The sequence below is a fragment of the Macaca fascicularis genome, chromosome 9, assembly GCF_037993035.2.
Source record: "Macaca fascicularis isolate 582-1 chromosome 9, T2T-MFA8v1.1".
In the NCBI taxonomy this organism is placed as follows: Eukaryota; Metazoa; Chordata; class Mammalia; order Primates; family Cercopithecidae; genus Macaca; species Macaca fascicularis.
In genome coordinates, this window is record NC_088383.1 from 51,546,761 (window position 1) to 51,566,294 (window position 19,534).

The 19,534-nt window shown below is 40.1% G+C and overlaps 1 pseudogene; it reads right to left on the reverse strand.

Annotated features, from left to right (window-relative positions):
• Positions 1–291: 291 nt before the first annotated feature.
• The window catches only part of LOC135964888 (general transcription factor II-I-like), a 40,015-nt pseudogene continuing 20,772 nt past the window's right edge, over positions 292–19,534 (reverse strand).

Below are 19,534 nucleotides of genomic sequence, written 5' to 3' on the forward strand. Positions count from 1 at the left end.
TGCCTTGCTTATTCAGTGACATTAGGTCAATTAATCCTACTCGTAATGCTGGCAAGTGAGGGCAGATCTATGATCTTACATAGAAAACAACAAATAGAGCTGAAAACAAAAAATAAGTCTCTACTATTTCAGCTCAACGAACCTTTCTTGGATTATGTAAACATCTAAGCAGCCCATCTGAAAATGTCTTACATCGTATTCTCAAAGAAAATAAAAGAGACACCACTAACGTGTATTGAAATCTAGCAAAACGGGATTATGAAGCCAGCCATCAAGGAAGGAAAGCAATCATTAACCTAGATGTTTCTTTGGCCCTAAGAAAGGTCTGCAATAAAACAAAACATAATAAAACTAAACATGAATACACAGAATGATTAACAGCATAAATTTAAATGACTTTTGCTAACCAAGAATTTAACATAAGCTGAATATTTAAATTTATATGAATAAACCATTGATGGGCATGAAGGGAAAAGCACCTCACCTCTTAATTATAAATGAAATCCCTGCTGTGTTCTCCAAAATCTATTTTAGGGCTGCAAGATAGTAATTCTCAGGGTGTTTAAAGGCAACATCTTCTGGAAGCCCCTATACTACCACAGCTGACTGGTCTCATAGCATCTTCTCATATGGTACAGGTACCACTGTGGATTTTTCTAAACTTTCCCTGGAGGAGGTGAAAGGAAGATAAACGTCATTAAATGGTAAGATTAAAAAACAAAATTGGTGCGAGCAAAATGGCCGAATAAGAACAGCTCCAGCCTCCAGCTCCCAGCACGAGCGACACAGAAGACGGGTGATTTCTGCATTTTCAACTGAGGTACTGGGGTTGTCTCACTGGGAAGTGCTGGACAATCGGTGCTGGTCAGCTACTGCAGCCCAATCAGCGAGAGCTGAAGCAGGGCGACCTGGGAAGTGCAAGGGGGAAGGGAATCCCATTAGAAACTGAGACACACAACACCTGGAAAATCGGGTAACCCCCACCCTAATACTGCGCTTCACCAAGGGTCTTAGCAAACTGCACACCAGGAGATTATATCCCACACCTGGCCAGGAGGGTCCCATGCCCACGGACCCTCCCTCATTGCTAGCACAGCAGTCTGAGATCTAACTGCAAGGCGGCAGCAAGGCTGGGGGAGGGGCGTCCGCCATTGCTGAGGCTTAAGTAGGTAAACAAAGCAGCCAGGAAGCTTGAACTGGGTGGAGCCCACCACAGCTCGAGGAGGTGTGCCTGTCTCTGTAGACTCCACCTCTGGGGACAGGGCATAGCAAAAAAAAAAAAAAAAAAAAGGGCAGCAGAAACCTCTGCAGATGTTAATGACCCTGTCTGACAGCTTTTAAGAGAGCAGTGGATCTCCAGCACTGCGGTTGAGATCTGAGAATGGACAGTCTGCCTGCTCAAGTGGGTCCCTGACCCCTGAGTAGCCTAACTGGGGGACATCCCTGACTAGGTGCAGACCAACACCTCACACCTCACACAGCTGGGTACACCCCTGAGATGAAGCTTCCAGAGTAAGAATCAGACAGCAGCACTCGCTGTTCAGCAACATTCTATCTTCTGCAGCCTCTGCTGCTGATACCCAGGCAAACAGGGTCTGGAGTGGACCTCAAGGAATCTCCAACAGACCTACAGCTGAAAGTCCTGACTGTTAGAAGGAAAACTAACAAAGGACAACCACACCAAAACCCCATGAGTACGTCACCACCATCAAAGACTGAAGGCAGATAAAACCACAAAGATGGGGAAAAAGCAGGGCAGAAAAGCTGGAAATTCAAAAAATTCAAAAAATCAGAGTGTATCTCCCCATCCAAAGTAACGCAGCTCATCGCCAGAAATGGATCAAAGCTGGATGGAGAGTGACTTTGACGAGTTGAGAGAAGAAGGCTTCAGTCGATCAAACTTCTCAGAGCTAAAGGAGGAACTACGTACCCAGCACAAAGAAACTAAAAATCTTGAAAAAATAATGGAAGAATGGATACCTAGAATGATCAATGCAGAGAAGGCCATAAACGAGCTGACAGAGATAAAAACCATGACATGTGAAATACGTGACAAATGCACCAGCTTCAGTAACCAACTCGATCAACTGGAAGAAAGAGTATCAATGATTGAAGATCAAATGATTGAAATGAAGCGAGAAGTCTAGAGAAAAAAAAGGAAACAGAAATGAACAAAGCCTCCAAGAAATATGGGATTACGTGAAAAGACCAAATCTACATCTGATTGGGGTGCCTGAAAGTGAGGGGGAAAACAGAACCAAGTTGGAAAACACTCTGCAGGATATCATCCAAGAGAACTTCCCCAACCTAGTAAGGCAGGCCAACATCCAAATTCAGGAAATACAGAGAATGCCACAAAGATACTCCTCGAGAAGGGCAACACCAAGACACATAATTGTCAGATTCACCAAAGTTGAAATGAAGGAAAAAAAGTTAAGGGCAGCCAGAGAGAAAGGTCGGGTTACCCACAAAGGGAAATCCATCAGACTAACAGCAGATCTCTCGGCAAAAACTTTACAAGCCAGAAGAGAGAGGGGGCCAATATTCAACATTCTTAAAGAAAAGAATTTTCAACCCAGAATTTCATATCCAGCCAAACTAAGCTTCATCAGTGAAGGAGAAATAAAATCCTTTACAGACAAGCAAGTGCTTAGATTTTATCACCGCCAGGCCTGTCCTACAAGAGATCCTGAAGGAAGCACTAAACATGGAAAGGAACAACTGGCACCAGCCATAGCAAAAACATGCCAAAATGTAAAGACCATCGATGCTAGGAAGAAACTGCATCAACTAACAAGCAAAATCACCAGCTAATATCACAATGACAGGATCAAGTTCACACATAACAATATTAACCTTAAATGTAAATGGACTAAATGGTCAAATTAAAAGATATAGACTGGCAAATTGGATAAAGAGTCCAGACCCATCAGTTTGCTGTATTCAGGAGACCCATCTCACATGCAGAGACACACAGAGGCTCAAAATAAAGGGATGGAGGAAGATCTACCAAGCAAATGGAGAACAAAACAAAGCAGGGGTTGCAATCCTAGTCTCTGATAAAACAGACTTTAAACCATCAAAGATCAAAAGAGACAAAGAAGGCCATTACATAATGGTAAAGGGATCAATTCAACAGGAAGAGCTAACTATCCTATATATATATATGCGCCCAATACAGGAGCACCCAGATTCATAAAGCAAGTCCTTAGAGACTTACAAAGAGACTTAGACTCCCATACAATACTAATGGGAGACTTCAACACCCCACTGTCAACATTAGACAGATCAACGACACAGAATGTTAACAAGTATATCCAGGAAATGAACTCAACTCTGCATCAAGTGCACCTAGTAGACATCTACAGAACTCTCCATCCCAAATCAACAGAATATACATTCTTCTCAGCACCACATTGCACTTATTCAAAAATTGACCACAGAGTTGGAAGTAAAGCACTCCTCAGCAAATGTACAAGAACAGAAATTATAACACACTGTCTCTCAAACCACAGTGCAATCAAACTAGAACTCAGGACTAAGAAAATCAATCAAAACCGCTCAACTACAGGGAAACTGAACAACCTGCTCCTGAATGACTACTGGGTACATAACTAAATGAAGGCAGAAATAAAGATGTTCTTTGAAACCAATGAGAACAAAGATACAACATACCAGAATCACTGGGACACATTTAAAGCAGTGTGTAGAGGGAAATTTATAGCACTAAATGCCCACAAGAGAAAGCTGGAAAGATCTAAAATTCACACTCTAACATCACAATTAAAAGAACTAGAGAAGCAAGAGCAAACACATTCAAAAGCTAGCAGAAGGCAAGAAATAACTAAGATCAGAGCAGAACTGAAGGAGATAGAGACACAAAAAACCTCCGAAAAGATCAATGAATCCAGGAGATGGTTTTTTGAAAAGATCAACAAAATGGATAGACGGCTAGCAAGACTAATAAAGAAGAAAAGAGAGAAGAATCAAATAGATGCAATAAAAAATGATAAAAGGGATATCACCACTGACCCCACAGAAATACAAAGTACCATCAGAGAATACTATAAACACCTCTACGCAAATAATCTAGAAAACGTAGAAGAAACGGATAATTTCCTAGACACTTAAACACTCTCCCAAGACTAAACCAGGAAGAAGTTGAATCCCTGAACAGACCAATAGCAGGCTCTGAAATTGAGGCAATAATTAATAGCCTACCAACCAAAAAAGTCCAGGACCAGACAGATTCACAGCCGAATTCTACCAGAGGTACAAGGAGGAGCTGATACCATCCCTTCTGAAACTATTCCAATCAATAGAAAAAAAAGGAATCCTCCCTAACTCATTTTATGAGGCCAACATCATCCTGATACCAAAGCCTGGCAGAGACAAAACAAAAAAAGAGAATTTTAGATCAATATCCCTGATGAACATCGATGCAAAAATCCTCAATAAAATACTGGCAAACCGAATCCAGCAGCACATCAAAAAGCTTATCCACCATGATCAAGTGGGCTTCATCCCTGGGATGCAAGGCTGGTTCAACATATGCAAGTCAATAAAACATAATCCAGCATATAAACAGAACCAAAGACGAAAACCACATGATTATCTCAATAGATGATGCAGAAAAGGCCTTTGACAAAATTCAACAGCCCTACATGCTAAAAACACTCAATAAATTCGGTATTGATGGAACATATCTCACAATAATAAGAGCTATTTAAGACAAACCCACAGCTAATATACTGAATGGGCAAAAACTGGAAGCATTGTCTTTGAAAACTGGCACAAAACAGGGATGCCCTCTCTCACCACTCCTATTCAACATAGTGTTGAAAGTTCTGGCTAGGGCAATCAGGCAAGAGAAAGAAATCAAGGGTATTCAGTTAGGAAAAGAAGAAGTCAAATTGTCCCTGCTTGCAGATGACATGATTGTATATTTAGAAAACCCCATCGTCTCAGCCCAAAATCTCCTTAAGCTGATAAGCAACTTCAGCAAAGTCTCAGGATACAAAATCAATGTGCAAAAATCACAAGCATTCTTATACACCAGTAACAAACAAACACAGAGTCAAATCACGAATGAATTTCCATTCACAATTGCTTCAGGGAGAATAAAAGACCTAGGCATCCAACTTACAAGGGATGTAAAGGACCTCTTCAACGAGAACTACAACCCACTGCTCAGTGAAATAAAAGAGGACACAAACAAATGGAAGAACATACCATGCTCATGGATAGGAAGAATCAATATCGTGAAAATGGCCATACTGTCCAAGGTAATTTATAGATTCAATGCCATCCCCATCAAGCTAACAATGACTTTCTTCACAGAATTGGAAAAAACTGCTTTAAAGTTCATATGGAACCAAGAAAGACCCCGCATTGCCAAGAATATCCTAAGCCAAAAGAACAAAGCTGAAGGCATCATGCTACCTGACTTCAAACTGTACTACAAGGCTACAGTAACCAAAACAGCATGGTACGGGTACCAAAACAGAGATATAGACCAATGGAACAGAACAGAGTCCTCAGAAATAATACCGCACATCTACAGCCATCTGATCTTTGACAAACCTGAGAGAAACAAGAAATGGAGAAAGGATTCCCTATTTAATAAATGGTGCTGGGAAAATTGGCTAGCCATAAGTAGAAAGCTGAAACTGGATCCTTTCCTTACTCCTTATACGAAAATTAATTCAAGATGGATTAGAGACTTAAATGTTAGACCTAATACCATAAAAACCCTAGAGGAAAACCTAGGTAGTACCATTCAGGACATAGGCATGGGCAAAGACTTCATGTCTAAAACACCAAAAGCAACGGCAGCAAAAGCCAAAATTGACAAATGGGATCTCATTAAACTAAAGAGCTTCTGCACAGCAAAAGAAACTACCATCAGAGTGAACAGGCAACCTACAGAATGGGAGAAAATTTTTGCAATCTACTCATCTGACAAAGGGCTAATATCAAGAACCTACAAAGAACTCAAACAAATTTACAAGAAAAAAACAAACAACCCCATCGAAAAGTGGGCAAAGGATATGAACAGACATTTCTCAAAAGAAGACATTCATACAGCCAACAGACACATGAAAAAATGCTCATCATCACTGGCCATCAGAGAAATGCAAATCAAAACCACAATGAGATAGCATCTCTCACCTGTTAGAATGGCGATCATTAAAAAGTCAGGAAACAACAGGTGCTGGAGAGGATGTGGAGAAATAGGAACACTTTTACACTGTTGGTGGGATTGTAAACCAGTTCAACCATTATGGAAAACAGTATGGCGATTCCTCAAGGATCTAGAACTAGATGTACCATATGACCCAGCCATCCCATTACTGGGTATATACCCAAAGGATTATAAATCATGCTGCTATAAAGACACATGCACATGTATGTTTATTGCGGCACTATTCACAACAGCAAAGACTTGGAATCAACCCAAATGTCCATGTGACAGACTGGATTAAGAAAATGTGGCACATATACACCATGGAATACTATGCAGCCATAAAAAAGGATGAGTTTGTGTCCTTTGTAGGGACATGGATGCAGCTGGAAACCATCATTCTTAGCAAACTATCACAAGAACAGAAAACCAAACACTGCATGTTCTCACTCATAGGTGGGAACTGAACAATGAGATCACTTGGACTCGGGAAGGGGAACATCACACAATGGGGCCTATCATGGGAAGGAGGGAGGGGAGAGGATTGCATTGGGAGTTATACCTGATGTAAATGATGAGTTGGTGGGTGCTGACGAGTTGATGGGTGCAGCACAGCAACATGGTACAAGTATACATATGTAACAAACCTGCACGTTGTGCACATGTACCCTAGAACTTAAAGTATAATAATAATAAAAAATAAATAAATAAATAAATAAACAAATAAATAAATAAAAAACAAAATGGAAGTGGAAAGTAAGGTTATTCCTCATTCATTCAGTTTGTGAAAATGTGTGTTACATGACTGTTAAATCAATGGCATACCACTATTACATCATGTATCTTTTAAAAAATTTAAGTATATTGCTTTTACCATAGCAAAAGCAGAAAAAGTCCTCAACTGTTTTTCCGAGGGTTGCCATTTCTACAGCATCTACACCATCTGATACACCTGGATTGCAGACTTCATTTTACACATCTTTGCAACCTTTTCTTCTTCTTCAACACCTGCAAAAAATAATAAAAAGGTGCATGGCCATTATCTATTATCTTTTTATTTGGCTTTTAGTAAAAATAATTTTTCCTGTATTCTAAAATGTGTGATTTGTTATACAAACAAGTAATACGTCATGTGAGGTGGCTCACACCTATAATTCCACCACTTTGGGAGGCTGAGGCAGAATTGTTTGAGCCCAGGAGTTAAAGACCAGCTTAAGCAACATATGAAAAACCCATCCCTACAAAAAAGATAAATAAAATTAGTTAGGTATGGCAGTGCACATCTGTAGTCCTAGCTACTCTGGAGGCTGAGGCAAGAGGACTCCTTGTGTCCAAGAGTTTAAGGTTATAATGAGCTATAATTGCACCAGTACACTCCAGCCCGGGTTGCAAAAAGAGACCCTGTTTTTAAAAAAAAAAAAAAAAAAAAAAAAAGTATGGGGAAGATTTTAAAGAGTGCTTTTAAAATAAAAACCTAAAATATGAGCAATTTATTGGCTACAAATTTAAACACGGGAAGATTATCATCAGAAAATAAATTCTAGACTTACAAAATCCAGCACAATAGCCACTAAACACATGTGACACTTGGAATGTGACCAGTCCAAACTCAGATGTCCCGTAAGTGTACAATACACACTGACTTTTGAAAACTTGATACAAAAAAGTATTCTAAATATCTAAATAATTTCCATTTTGATTACATGTTGAAATATTTTAGATATATTAAGTTAAAGTTACCACTAAAATGATTTTCACAAGTTTCTCTGTATTCTTCTCTAATGTCATAACTAGAAAGTTTAAATCATGTGAATGACTCACATTATATTTAGTTCTATTCAACAGCACTTCTCTAAATCCCAGAAAAGAGCTTAGAATTCTCCTGAAGAATTTCTACAACTGCCTCATGAACCTATGGATTATGTTTCAGAAAACACTATTGCAAAAAAATAAGAGGCATTTGAGAATTAGATTACAAAAACCATTCTTCATGGTATCAAATTATTAACAATGTAAACAAAGTACAAATACCGATGGGCAAGGACTACAACTCACAACTGAGGACAACTCCCCTAATGCTTAGTTATAATCACCGGAGAACCACATAAGCCAGGCAGCACAGGATGGGGAGAATAAACATAGCTACTGACAGGGTTATGGTATCTGTGGGACAGAGGGCAGCTGATACACACACAATCAAAACATCATTATTAGTATAAATAAACATACACTCATAATCAAGGCCTTAACATTTCTCAAAATTACACTATTGACAGAATTTTAAAAATAGGTTACTACCATAAAAGCTTGGAAGATTATAACACAGGAGGTTGGGGGAGGGATACAGTGTCAGAGGATAGTTTTTTAAAGAAGTTAAAATTCTAGTGGGAATTAAAATTAGTGAATTAACAAACTTTTTATTCACTAGTAATCTCAATTTATTATGAATTGAATCTAATCTGACAACAGAAATTCAAGTTTATACCTTAGTGGCATAAATGCATCTGTAGGAGATATTGTAGGTTCAATTCCAGACCACCACGATCATGCAAGTATAAAGTGAAGTCACACAAATTTGTTGGTTGCCGAATGCATTTAAAAGTTACACTGAATCTTTCTTTCATGAAAGATCTCTCAGTGGTGTCATGCTATTGAATAGCATTTTACACACAGTGGAACTTCTTTCCAAATTGGAGTCAGTTCTCTGAAAGCCTGCCATTGCTTTATGAAGTTTACAGAATATTCTAAATCTTCTGTTGTCATTTCAACAATATTCACAGCATCTTCACCAGGAATAGATTCCATTTCAGAGATCCCTTTCTTTGATCATCATAAGAAGCAACTCCTTATCTCTTCACATTTGATGATAAAATTGAAGCAGTGTAGTCCCATCTGAAGGTTCCACTTCTAATTGTGGTTCACTTGCTAGTTCCACCACATCTGCAGTTTCTTTCTCCACTGAAATCTTGAATCCCTTAAAGTTATCCATGAGGGATGGAATCAACTTCTTCCACATTCCTGTTATATTCTGGTCTATTCCCATGAATCACAAATGTTCCTAATGGCACCTAGTTCCTGATGTTCCTAATGGCACCTTCTCCTTTCTAGAAGATTTTTAATTTACTTTGCCCAGATTCATCAGAGGAATCACTATGTGTGGCAGATACAGCCTTACAAAGTGTATTTCTTAAAGAATAAAACTTGAAGGCTGAGTGCAGTGGCTCACACCTGTAATCTCAAACTCTGAAGAAGGCCAAGGTGGGCAGATCATTTGAGCCCAGAAGTTTGAGACCAGCCTAGGCAACATGGAAATGAAACACCTCTACAAAAAAATACAAAAATTAGCTGGGCAGGCTGGTACACCACCTGTGGTCCCAGCTATTCAGCAGGCTGAAGTGGAAGGATCACCTGAGCCTGAAGAGATTGAGGCTTCCGTGAGTTGTGACTGTGCCACTGCACTCCGGCCTGAGTGACAGTGAGACGATCTTCTCAAAAAAGAAAAAGATAGTAATAATCCTAAGATTTGAAAGTTGAAATTACTCCTGGATCTATGGGCTGCATAATGGATGCTGCATTAGCAGGCATGAGAAGGATATTCATCTCCTTATACACCTCCATCAGGGCTCTCAGAGTGACTGGGTGCAGTGCTGATGAGCAGTAATATTTTGAAAGGAATTTTTTTTTCTGGGCAGTAGGTCTCAAAAGTAGGCTTAAAATATTCAGTGAACAATGCTATAAAGAGATGTGTTGTCATCCAGGCTTTATTGTTCCACTGACAGAGCACATGCAGAGTAGATTTACCACAGCTCTTAAGGGCCCTAGAATTTTTGGAATGATAAATGAACACTGGCTTCAATTAAAGTCACCAGCTGCATTAGCCCCTAACAAGAGTCTCAGTCTGTCCTTTGAAGCTTTGAAGCCAGCAATGGAATTCTCTCTAGCTAGCAAAATCTTAGATGGCATCTTCCAATATAAGGCTATTTTGTCTACATTAAAAATTTGTTTCTTAAGCATAGCCATCTCCATGAATTATCTCAGCAAGATATTCTAGAGAATTCGTGGTTTCTACATCAAGCACTTGAGGCTTCACCTTGAACTTTTATGTTATAGAGACTGTGTTTTCCTTCAAAATTCACGAACCAACCTCTGCTAGCTTCCAGCTTTTCTCTTGTGGCTTACTCACCTCTCTCAGCCATCACAGAATTAATGGGAGCTAAGGCCTTGATCTGAATTAAGCTTTGACTTTCAGGAATATTGTGGCTGGCTTGATCTTCTATCCAGACCACTCAAAGTTTCCCCATATCAGCAATAAGGCTGTTTTGCTTTTTTATCATTTGTGTGTTCACTGGAGCAGCACTTCTCATCTCTTTTGATAACTTTTCCTGTGCACCCACCACCTGGCAAACTGGCCTAGCTTTCAACCTTTCTCAGCTGCCACCATGTCTTCCTCACTAAGCTTCATCATTTTTAGCTTTTGATTTAAAGTGAGCAGCCTGCAACTATTCTTTTACTGGAACACTTAGAGGCCACTGGAGGGCTACTAACTGGCCTCATTTCAATATTGTGCCTCAGGGACTAGGGAGGCCTTAGGAGAGAAAATGATGGGAACATACGACATTCAACAATTAGGTTTGCCATCTCATATGGGTGCGTTCATGGAGTCCCAAAACAATTACAACAGTAACATCAAAGCTCACTGATCTCAGGTCACCACAGTACATATAACAATCATGAAAAAGTTTGAAATATTGTAAAGAGTTACCAAATGTGACACAGAGAACCAAAGCAAGCACACACTGTTGGAAAAATGGCACAATAGACTTAACTGACACAACGTTGCCACAAATCTTCAATTTGTAAAAACTGCAGTATCTGCAGGGCTCAAAAAATGAGGTATGCCTGTATGTATTCTGTGCCTATAGGCACCCTACCTTTTTGTTTCCTTTCTATGTTTTTAAGAAAATGCTCTACCACTCAGTTAACATGAAACTTTATCGATAGTGTTCAGTTACACAAAGATAGGAAAATTGTCATACTGTGAAAGGTCTTAAGTACTAACATCCTATAGTAAATGTTAAGACCGTGTTCCAATGTCAAATAAGCTCAACACTTCTCTAAATGAGGATTACAAAACCCACTGAAGATTCTGATAAGGTGATTCCACTGAGTGAGTTGAGGAGAACTGTTTAATTTTGCATCTTCCTTAAACAAACTCATTTGCAAAGTGAATTTCTTGTTTTCAATACACCAAATATTTACTTAGAAAAGAACTCATTATCTGAGTAAGAACTTTTAATCTATTCAAAATTTCTCTACCTTCATTCCTTCTCTCTAATGTGTCTTATTAATTCAGAGTAAAACCAAGAAAGAAACCCCATACTATTAACACTTTCCATTTTTCTTAACTCTTCAGTATTTACCCTGACATATTACCACTACTGTGATTCCTTTTGAGCATTCTGAAATGTCTCCATGAACATTTCAGAAAATCCTTTACAGTTCAGTCTGGCACGGTGGCTCACAACCATAATCCCAGCACTTTGGGAGTGCAAGGTGGCTGGAGGTCCGAGACCAGCCTGACCAACATAGTAAAACCCCGTCCCTAGTAATAATAGAAAAAAATTAGCTGGGTGTGGTGGTACACACCTGTAATCCCAGCTACTCAGGAGGCTGAGGCAGGAGAATCGCTTGAACTCAGGAAGCAGAGGTTGTAGTGAGCCAAGACCATGCTACTGCACTCCAGCCTAGGCAACAGAGTGAGACTCTGTCTCAAAAAAAAAAGGAAGGAAGGAAGGGAGGGAGAGAGGGAGGGAGGGAATCTTTTATAGTTTAAACCTCATTCTGCTTTAGAAGAAAATGACATATATATAAATATTTAGGTTTAGAATAAAATAAAAAATGATAAAAATACAATGCTGGCCTAGCACAGTGACTCATGCCTGTAATCCCAGCACTCTGGGAGGCTGAGGGGGGCAAATCAGAAGGTCAAGAGATTGAGACCATCCTGGCCAACATGGTGAAACCCTAACTCTAGTAAATTACAAAAAATTAGCCGGGTGTGTGGCGTGTGCCTGTAGTCCCAGCTACTCAGGAGGCTGAGGCAGGGGAATCTCTCAAATTCAGGAGGTGGAGGCTGCAATGAGCCAAGATCACGCCACTGCACTCCAGCCTGGCGACAGAGCAAGACACTGTCAAAAAAAAAAAAAATGCTTACAATATTTTATGAAATCTATTTAAATATTCTTTCTGGTACTGAAAAAACTATGTCCTCCATCCTTCAGTTCTGAAGGCAAACACATCTGTTTTGTAAACTGTGATGCAGATCACTTCGGCCTTAAACTTGATCAGTGCTTTAAACAATACAAACAGCAAACATGTTAAAGGCAGACATTTAAAAACACCATTTCTGCTAGATGAATTAAAAAATCTAACACAAATCTAACAGCATTTTTAAAGGTACTACTCTTCCTAAATTTTTGTCTGATTTTAAACAAAAGACAACACAGAATTTAAAAGAAAAAAAATGCAGAAATGCCTTTTAATCTATTATAGGTCAGATTCTCCAAAAAATAGACACAGATTTTACACACGCTTGCTGGGGAGCACTGTCAGTAACAGCACCCCGGAGGTGGGAGGCACGCAGGAATGAACAGGGATGCAGCTGCACCATGAGCTCAGAAGCCAACGTGGCCCTCCTTGGGGCAAGGGTGGGCAAGGTGACTCAAACACTTACAGCAGCTGGGGAAATTAGTGCCATCAGTATTCAAAGAGGGGTTTGGAACTCACGTTACGGCATTCACTACGTAATTCCTTCCTCCAGAAGTATTCCCACATCTACACATAGCCAGAATCACATTTAGGTGAGTACTCACTGACTTTTACTAAGTATATTTCTAGGATTAAATATTCTTTAAAAATATTATAGAGTATATAGTATTCCATTTTATGTATATACCATAATTCATTTAGTGCTAACATTATTTCAAAGGCCAGTTATTCCAATTTTCCCTCTTAAAAAGAACACTACTGTAATAAATGGAAACAAAATATGTACATCTTGAATGACTTTCTCAAAAGAATCAGAGACATGAGAGTCCAAAAGAAAAAAAAAAAAAAACATTGAGAGTAAATACTCCATATACTCAAAATTTACTAAAATTTGCTTCCTAATAAGGTTCATAATATCCTAGCAAATGCTACCGTGCAACTTTTCCAGAAACCTTGAAAAGGGGTATCTTACTATCATAAACATACTCCACTGATTGGTGTTAAAATTAGAGAGCACTGTAGCATAATTTTCTGAAAATTATCATATCCTTTGCCTATTTTTCAAATGTGTTAGTGTATTTTCCTACTGATCCATACAAGTACATCACTTATTTTAGGCACAGAAAAGCCATTATGGAATTAAATAATTACATAATAATTATATATATTTTGATTTAGTTTTAAAATGTGTCTTAGTATAACTATTTTCCTCATCTAGAATTTAACTCATCACATGATGAGGACTATATATTGAAGTTTTTTTATTTTTTACCAAATACCCTATTTTCTCAGTATCATTTGTTGAAAACTATAAGCTTCCCACTATTTGTTTTTGATTTGTGTAATAATCACCCTCTAATTTCTTAAATGGAAATTATTTTTGCATAATATTGCTTTAAAATGTTATCTTCAATAACTAATTTAGCAGCTAGCAAGGTGATCAGAAATCTTTTGAACTACAATAAAGCTATGCTAGAGAACTTCTGGCCTAGAAGTGAGCCAACAGCGCCCCAGCGTGAAGAATGATAGGGCACGGTAATTTCCTTCCATTGCACTTACATGAAATGTGCTGTGGCTGCTCTCCTGTAAGGAACTATTATTTACTTACCTTGTGGTAAGTGAGGGTGCATTCTCGCTTCACTATCCACACTTAATCCTGTCAGCAAAGGCAGTTTATGAAAGAGCAAATCAAGATTCATGTACTATCCACGGATAAGACAAAAGAAGTCTACCAGCCAAGGAAGAGATGAAGTCAGCCTAGGTCTGTTTAGTATTCTGACAAGCCAGTCAAGAACTCAACAGTTTCTACACCTTTAATTATACTGTGTAATATACAAATAGGAATAGGAGGAGAAATGGTCTTACTAATGCTGGGGAGGAAGAGATAAAGCCTGAGAATAGTGAAATGCCTATGCTGAAGATAAAGGGACTATAAAGAAATTGTAAGGACGTAAATGACCCTACGGTACTCTATGCAGAAATTTGTATTTTAAAAAATTATTTTATTATCAAAAACAGAACAGCATTTCATCTCTAAATTTTTATTTAACATTAACAGTCACAAATTTCAGCTGGTTTTATGATCACAAGGCAGAAACAAGTCACATTAATAAAATAACAGCATATAACCACTAACCATTCTCAAATATCTTTAAGGAGATAATTTTATCAAGTTTTTAAAACAATTTTTAATGCAAATTTTAATTATGCAAAAATAATTTCCATTTAAGAAAACAAAATAGGTGGCCAAGCACAGTGGCTCAAGCCTATAATCCCAGCACTTTGGGAGGCTGAAGCAGGAAGATCGCGTGAACCCGAGAGGTCAAGGCTGCACTGAGGTACGACCATGCCACTGCCCTCCATTCTAAAAGAGTCAGATCGTGTCTCAAAAAATAAAAAAAAAAAAGCAGCCACAAACTATGTCACACAGAGCTCTGTGAGGTTAAGCACTATCTATTACCTTCCAACCACTTAAGAGGAAGAAAATGTATAGCTCCTCCTACTTAAAATATTTACATTTAACGTGTCAGAAAATACCTAAAGCCATGCGTGGTGGCTCATATCTGTAATCCCTTTGGGAAGCCAAGGCAGAAAGATCGCTTGAGCCCAGGAGTTTGAAACAAGCCTGGGCAACATAAGGAAACCCCATCTATACAAAAAAGCTTAAAAATTAGCTAGGCCAGGAACAGTGGCTCATGTCTGTAATCTCAGGATTTTGAAAGGCTGAGGCAGAATCGCTTGAACTCAAGAGTTAGAGACCAGCCTGGGCAACATAGTAAGAGCTCATCTCTACCAAAACTCAAAAAAAGTAGCCAGATGTGGTAGCACATGCCTGCAGTCCCAGCTACTCAGAAGTTGAGGTGAGAAGAACACTTGAATCCAGGATGTCCAGGCTACAGTGAGTCATGATTACACCACTGCATTCCCATCTGGACAACAGAGTAAGACCCCAACTCAAAAAAAAAAAAAGTAAAAGAAAAATAGAAAATACCTTAGCCTGATACTTTTTAAAATAAATACTATTTCCAGCTACTTACCTATAAAAATATGATAAATTGTTAACTACTATGATAGTAACACAAAAATAAAAACTATATAATCAGCACTCAATATTCTGTTGTAATTATGCATATGATGGGCTTTTTTTTTTTTTTTGAAGGAAAGATTGACAAGGTGTGGTGGCTCTCACCTGTAATCCCAGCACTTTAGGAGGCCAAGGTAGACAGATCACTTGAGCTCAGGAGTTCGAGACCAGCCTGGCCAACATTGTAAAACCCCATTTCTACCAAAAAAAAAAAAAAAAAAAAAGTTAGCTAGGTGTGGTGGCACATGTCTGCAGTCCCAGCTACTAGGAAGGCTGAGTCAGAAGAATCACTTGAGCCTGGGAGGTGGAGATTGCAGTGAGCTGAGATCGCACCACTGCACTCTAGCCTGGGTGACACAGTGAGACTCCGTCTTAAACAAACAAACAAAAAAAAGTAAACAGCTAACACTAAACAATTTGGAAACAGGTGGTTAATGCAATAGTGAATGTGTAAGCAGAAGAAAACACAGATATACAAGAGTAAAGATGCCCTGATGGCCTCAAATTCTGGGAATCTTTTACATATAGATACAATAAAACTTCAGCATCATTCTCTAGTATACAAACTCATTCCGAGTAACCAAAAATATTATACATAATTTCAAAGTTAACAGTTGCAAAACAAATGATTGCCTAAAATCGTCATAGAAAAATATTTGAGACTAAATGTAAAAATTAAATAACCTGGGCCAGCTGTGGTGGCTCACACCTGTAATCCCAGCACTTTTGAGAGGCTGAGGTGGGTGGATCACTAGGTCAGGAGATGGAGATCCTCCGGGCCAACATGGTGAAGCCCCTGTCTCTACTAAAAATACAAAAATTAGCTGGGCGTGGTGGTATGTGCCTGTAATCCCAGCTACTTGGGAGGCTGAGGCAGGGGAATTGCTTGAACCAGGGAGTCGGAGGTTGCCGTGAGCCAAGATCGCGTCACTGCACTCCAGCCTGGCAACAGAGCGTGACTCCATCTCTAAATAAATGAATAAAATAAAAAATAAACATTTTGAATTATGGTCATAAAATGTGATTTGAAAGGCTTAAATCTATAACTACTATTCAAGAAAAAAACTATTCCTTAAAACTAAAAAAACATAAAATTATATATTCTACAAAAACAAATCAACTTCATCTACAGCCCAGTCCTACCCAACTATGGAATGTCAGAATAGAAGGTCTCGCCATGGACTCAAGAGCTGACACGAGGAATGTCACCACCATCCTGCTCTTTGAAGACTTCTCACTTCAACAGGCAGGGTGGACACTGCTACTTGGGCCATGATCTTTGTGCAAGGGAAGTAATCAGAAAGTGAGTGGTAGAAATCTGGTGTCCTACACCCACATTCAGGGCTTCGAGGGTCTCCCATGGGCTGCCTAATTTATAGTTTTCTTGCCTAAGAGAAAAAATAAGGCTCAGAAATTATGTACTTGATTTGCCCAAAACTCTCATCAGCTAGAGAATCCATCCCCTAACTTTCTATCTAGTGTTATTTCAATAAAATTACATCAACATTACACCCAAAATAAATCCAGATGGCTGAGTCAATCAGTGAAATTTCTCCCAAGGAGGAGGAGGAGGAGAGGTGCTTTACAACCCAGTGATGGGCTACCACAGCTCAACACAGGACAGAGCTGCCAAGCTCCTTTTCTCCCCCGCATATCCTGACACAGCAAAGAGCGGGTGCAGTGGACTGAGGCTGGGTGGAGATAAGTTCCTCTTTTTACTAAAAAAAAATAGATCACAGGCATCAAGTAACATGTGAGATTCTTTATAACACAGCATATTGTTCTCTTTGAAAAAAACCTGTAACATTTTGTTAACAGCAAAGACCCTCAAATGAATTTCAAACACTATAAATATATAACACATCAACAGGAAATACTAACTGTCAGCAAGGATATCAAAAACCTGGAACCTTTATGCATTGCTTTTTGGAATGTAAAATGGTGCAGCCCCTGTGGAAAATGGTTTGGCAGTTCCTTAAAATATTAAGCATAGAATTATCATATGATCCAACAACTCCCTTTCAGTGTATATACTCAAAAGAACTGAGAGCAAGGACTCAAACAGGTATTCGTACACTTGTGTTCACAGCAACATTATTCACAATGGTGAAAAAGGTACAACCAACCCTAATGCCCATAAATAGGGGAATGGATAAGCAAAACGTGATATACACGTACACAGAATATTATTCAGCTGTATGAAGAAAAAACAATTCTGGCCAGGTTCGGTGGCTTACACCTTTAATCCTAGCACCTTGGGAGGCCAAGGCAGGCAGATAGCTTGAGCCCACGAGTTCGAGACCAGCCTAGGCAACATAGCAAAACTTCATCTCTATAAATCTTTTTTAAAAAATAAAATTCTGATAATGCTATAGATGAACCTTGATAGCACTATGCAATCCATGCATGTAACAAAATTGCAATTGGATTCCATAAATGTATGTAAAGTTTTAAAATGGAGAATTTATCAAGGAAGAAATGTGACCCACAAAGAGCAGAGAGGAGTGAAACAGGAAAGCCACCCAGCCAGAATTGGTGTTGAGCTAAGAGAGGCTCTCCACTGCAGGAAAATGGTGAGTAAGCAAGAGCTGCTGGTGACTCAGCCTTCTGCCATCGATCTTTGAAATCCTGGGCCCAGAAAATCCCCCAACACCTTCCCCACAGGGCTCCCCAACTGACACAGAGAGCTGCATGGAGTCTGGGCAGACCCTCCAGTCAGGGCCACATGGAATCCTAAGGGCCTTGGACTCCTGACCACAACAGTGCCAGTTGCTAAAGCTCTGCCACTAGGGAAGGACAGGCTCTCTCACATGCCCCCAGGATAGGGGCCATACCTACAATGCTGAGGAGCAGACTCACCTCCTGTCTCCATCTCCTATAGAGGCCCCACTTCCACTATACCTCGCCTAGAAATGCCCTCTGGCCTGGGTCCCAGCGCAGCCACTTAACCCCTACTTAAGCACTCAGGCTGGTTGCAACTCTGCAGACAGAGCTCCCAGAGGTAACTGACAAGCCTGCTGTTTCTGCAATTGCCATGGCCCCAGGCTCTACTTCTCGTAGGCTAGGGAAGAACTAAAGAGCCCAAGAACTACTATAGGCTTCCAGCATACCACAGTTGCCTTACAGAAAAAGTAGACGAACTGTTTTCCACGTGGGTCCCCTTCCCTGCTACTCTTCACTGTATAGAGTCTCCTGACGTGGGCCCCCAGCACAGCCATTCTGCCCCCGACTACTCCCATGGGTTACTTCAGTCAGTGACCATCTCTGCACCTCTCCGCAATGGAGCTTTCAGAGGCAACCCATAGGCTCCCCGCCATTGCCACTGTAGCAGTACCACCATTGCTGGCCTTGGTCTGGGAAAAGAATGAAGACCCTGATTGCTTTGCTAGCACTTCCAGCATGCCACAACCACAAGATGGAGAGAAGCCCAGTCTTTCTTCTCTGTGGGCTTCTGGCTCCCTTCTCTTCACCAGGTGGAACCCTGCGCTTAAGCCCACAGTGCAGCCACCTCACCCTTGGCTGAACATTCTCACTGACAGAGGCTCTGTGCCTCTCTGGGGTGGAGTTCCCGGAGGCAACTGACAACCCTTCTGCCATTACTGCTGCAGTGATCCTGCCCTTGCTGCCCTCAGGCTGGGGAAGAAACAAACAGCCTGAGTGTTTTGCTCATGCCTCTAGCAGGCCACAGCCAACAGATGGAGGAGAGCCCAGTCTCTCTTCCCTATTGGCCCCAAATCCCCTGCTCTTTACCAGGCAGGGGTCCCAGCGTGGGCCCACAACGTAGCTGCTCCATACCTGACTGATCAATCTGATTGGCAGCAGGTCTGCATATCTCTGAGGTGGTACCCCAAGAAACAAGTGAAAGGCCTTCTGCCATTGCCAAGGCCAAGGTCCCCATCCCTGCTGCTCCCAAGCTGGGGAGGGAATAAAAAACTTGAGTTAACCCCAGGGCTATGATGCCAGCCTGGGAGTGCCAAGCCAAGACCTGTGGCTAGTAC